At 47.2% G+C, this 4,534-nt stretch overlaps 1 pseudogene; it reads left to right on the top strand.

The window, feature by feature from the left end:
• Nucleotides 1-1,209: 1,209 nt before the first annotated feature.
• On the top strand, nucleotides 1,210-2,121 carry LOC140897477 (olfactory receptor 226-like; annotated as a pseudogene).
• Nucleotides 2,122-4,534: the final 2,413 nt, after the last annotated feature.

A 4,534-nucleotide genomic window follows, 5' to 3' on the forward strand; every position in this document is an offset into this window, starting at 1 on the left:
GAGATAGCCCATGGACTTCAGTGTGAATATGGCCCAAGTAACAATATTGCCCAGTAAGGCTAGGATGTTCAAAGGGGCTTAAGGGAATTAGGATCCTGGTTTTCAATGGGACTTGAGAACCTAAATCCCATAGTCTCCTTTGAAAATCCCAGCATGAATGAGCACTAAGTAAATAATGACTAATAAGAAAGTAAATAATGAATGAGGACTGGGTAAACCCCAAATCAGCTTTCTACAGCTTTGACTGGGCTTTCTGTGCCTTTGCTGATTGGCTGTTCGCTCCAACGGTCCCCGTCCCCCAGCCTCCTCACCTCAAAGTGTGTCCACACTGCATGCTTCTTTTGGTGGCATGTGGAGTACATATGCAGGCAGCCCCCTAGCACAGGTGTAAATAGCAGTGTAGACGGCGAGGCGTGGCTTAGGTGAGATAAGAAACACTTGAAGCCTGTTTGTATGTGTTCAAGTACAGACCCTACACATCTCTCCACTCGCCCAAGCAGTGCTGTCTACACTGTTATTTTCAGCTGTGTAGCGTACTGCTGCCTCCCCAGTGCCAGAGCCTTTCCCCGCCCCAGGAAAAGACTCCAGCAGTGGGGAAAGGCTCTGGCAGGGGGGATGTAGCCAGGAAAGGCTCCAGTAGCTCCCCACTGTTGAAGCTTTTCCCCACCGCCTTTCCCCTGCCAGAGCTTTCACTGGCCCGTGCAGCTACACACTGCAGCATGGAAACCACTTGCATTGCACTGCAGCATGTAGCTACACATGCCGTATCCGCTGTCGCCAGTGGTGTGAGGTGTAGACATAGTCTCAGTTTCACTTCACACCTGGCCCCTTTAACATTTTTCCCCCTGTCCTGACCTGCTCATTCCTCCTTCCCTTCCATGCCCCCTTTCCCTTCCTTTTTTTTTTCCATCAAGCTGATCATCCCCCTAACTAATCCCCTAACTAACCCTAACATTGAGCAAGGACATAAAGTATGGATGAGTAAACATGGAGTTAGAAATGAATGAATGAACAAAGCGAATAAACACTGAGTAGCCACTGAATGATGGTCTCTGGCTGTAGATGAATGAGTATAGGATAGAGGATTTAGAGTGTGTATGGGTTTTTTGAGGGGGGAGGTTAAATTATTTTTCCCCATATCCCTACTTAGCTCCACTCAGTCATCTTTCCCAATTATTGTTTTGGCAGTGAGGAAAGCAGACTGTGGAGATGAGAAAGGGAAACCACTCCTCACACACTGAATTCATCATCTTGGGCTTCCCAGGGCTTCCGGAGCACCAGGTGCTACTCTTTGCGCTCTTCATAACCATCTATGTGCTGACCCTGATGGAAAACCTGGTCCTGATTGTGACTATCAAGTTGAACTATCAGCTTCACACCCCCATATATTTCTTCCTGAGCAGTCTCTCCCTCTTGGAAATATTCTATGTCTCAGTGGCTGTTCCCAAACTGCTCTCCAACCTCTTATTGTGGGAAAAGGCCATCTTTCTGGGGGGCTCCATGGCTCAGCTGTATTTCTTCTTATCTCTGGCTTCCTCTGAGTGTTTTCTCCTGGCCACAATGGCTTACGATCGCTATTTAGCCATCTGCTGCGCTACCCAGCCCTCATGAATCACAGAGCCTGCACTGTGCTGAGCCTGGGCTCCTGGCAGAGTGACTTCCTGGCTTCATTCCTGTCCATCATGATGATCTCCAGCCTGAAGTTCTGCAATGCTAACACCATCCAGCACTTCTTTTGTGACCTCTCACCCCTCCTGAAGCTGTCGTGCACAGACATCTCCACCATCAAGACGCTGTCTGTCCTTGTGAAATCCCTGTGACACCCTTGTGATATCCCTGCTAGTGACAGGAACCTCCTACATCTGCATCTTTTCCACGGTGGCCAGGATCCCATCCACATCTGGGAAGCATAAAACTTTCTCCACCTGTGCTTCACACCGGGTTGTGGTCTCCATGTTCTACGCCACCACCATCTTCATGTAAGCCCGGCCCAGGGCCATCGGCACCTTCGGCCTCAACAAGCTGGTGTACATGCTGTACAAAGTGGTGGCCCCATTCCTGAACCCCATCATCTACAGTCTGAGGAACAGGGAAGTGAGGGAGACCCTGGGAAAAGTGTGAGGCAGCAAAGCCAACTCCTTGGTCTTCATTGTTAGAGTTAAGTGGGGATAGAATTGAAGAGTCATTGAGTTTAAGACCAGAAGGGACCACCAGGTTATCTAATCTGACCTCCTGTATATCACAGGCCACCAACACCACTCAACACACTAAACCCAAGAACCGGAATTAGACCGAAGTATTACAGCCCCCAGGAGACTCAACTATGGGAGAATAGGAGGGACCAAGGTTTACACCAATGCCCAAGGCACTTGCAATGGCAGGGATCTGATTCAATGAGAGATACCCAGATAGGATGGTGAAACCTTACTGAACTGACACCATTTACAATAGTATTGGGCCATACTGTGTTCCTCACAGCAGAGTTGCTAACTCCTATGCTGATGGATAAGGTACATTTATATTTTAAGTCCTTGAAGGCTGGGATTTTGCATAGGACACTAGGGGAATTAGGTGCCAAAATCTCATTGCATTCTTATAGGAGTTGCATGTCTAACTCCTTTGGTCACCTTTCAGAATTCTAGCCTAAGGCAGTTAGGTACCCAGTTCCCATTGATTTTCAATGGAATTTTAACACCTAAATCATCACTGGATGCGTGTGTTTCCAGTGGGATCCCTCAGGGATCAGTTCTTGGCTCTACGCTATGTAACATATTTATTAATGACCTGGAAGAAAACATAAAATCATCACTGATAAAGTTTGCAGATGACACAAAAATTGGGGGAGTGGTAAATATTGAAGAGGACAGGTCCCTGATCCAGAGAGATCAGGATCACTTGGTAAATTGGGTGCAAACAAACAATACGGGTTTTAATGCAGCTAAATGTAAATGTATACATCTAGGAACAAAGAATTAGGCTATGTCTACACTACCACTTATGTCAGCAAAACTTATGTCGCTCAGGGTTGTGAATATTCCACCCCCCGAGCGACATAAGTTACGCCGTCGTAAGTGGCAGTGTGCACAGTGCTATGTCAGTGGGAGAGCTTCTCCTGCCAACATAGCTACCACCGCCCATTGGGGGTGGTTTAGTTATGCTGACAGGAGAGCTCTCTCCCATCATCACAGAGCGGCTACACGAGAGGTCATACAGGGGTGCAGCTGCAGCGGTACAGCTGTGCCACTGTAATCTCTGTAGTGTAGACATAGCCTTAGGCATACACTGGGAAGCAGTGATTCTTCCCTAGTAGCAGAGAAAGGTCTAACATGATCCAATGGCGGGAAGCTGAAGCGAGACAAACTCAGACTGGAAATAAGGCATACATTTTTAACCGTGAGGCTAATTAACCATTGGAACAATTTACTGAGGGTCGTGGTGGATTCTTCATCCCTGACAATTTTTAAATCAAGATTGGATGTTCTTCTAAAAGATCTGATCTAGTACTTATTTGGGGGAAGTTCTCTGGCCTGTGTTATACAGGAGGTCAGAGCAGATGATCACAGTGGTCCCTTCTGGCTTGGAATCTATGAACTCCCTTAAAGGTCTTTTGACAATGCCAGCCAAAATAGCTCATAATTGGTCCTTAGGTCCTGTGCTGTAGAGGGGTGAATTTCACCTATAGTGCAGGAACTAAATTATGACTTAAAAATCTCACATTTGATCTGTGTTAAATTATGGCTGTGAAACGTGTAAGCAGAGTCAGACTGAGCTCTACCCTGACATCTGGTGGTGAGCTGTGGAAAAGGACTTGAGGGGCTGATCTCGTTTGCATGGGCCCACTCAGCCCACCTAGCATGATGGGACTGCTTGTCCAAATGGTCACTTTGGTTCCTGTGGAATCCCCGTTCTCTTCGTTATTGGGGCAGGAGTAATAAAGGGTTGTTATCCTGGTTATGTGAATCAAGGACAGTAGAACTGTACTTGGCATTTTATGATGGAGGGACTCACCCTCATCTAAGTAGCAGTTGCTAGGCAAGGGACATGGGTTCAGAAGCCCAATGAAATGAGGGAGTTGGGGGAGAAGTATATGCATTTAGTAGTGTGGTGATCTTCTGAAGACCTTGAACACTACTTTGATCTTTTCTTTCTCCTGAGTATAATAGCAGAGCTAATTTTGATTCTATTAGAAATCTTGTTACATGCTATAGAGCTCACATTACTAATTCCTAAGTCTAAGCATTAGACCTACTTTGGGCTAGTGGCTCTGAGTGTGCTAGCAGTGGGCCCTTCCCTACTAACAGCTGAAATCACTGAGAGCTGTGTTAAGTTGGGGAGGGGGGCAGAAGACATATTGGTGAGCAGCTAGCAGGGCAGCTGGTGGAGCAGAGCAGTTAGTAGAGAGGCATGGCTAGCAGGGTGGCTGTCAGAGAGGTGCAGCAGGTGGTGAAGATTGCAGCAGAACCCCACAAAGAGGCATGGCAATTAGCCGTTGACCTGAACAGTGGAGCATGTAAGATGCTTCCCCCCGTAACTC

Source organism: Lepidochelys kempii, chromosome 14 (genome assembly GCF_965140265.1).
Source record: "Lepidochelys kempii isolate rLepKem1 chromosome 14, rLepKem1.hap2, whole genome shotgun sequence".
NCBI classification, from domain to species: domain Eukaryota; kingdom Metazoa; phylum Chordata; order Testudines; family Cheloniidae; genus Lepidochelys; species Lepidochelys kempii.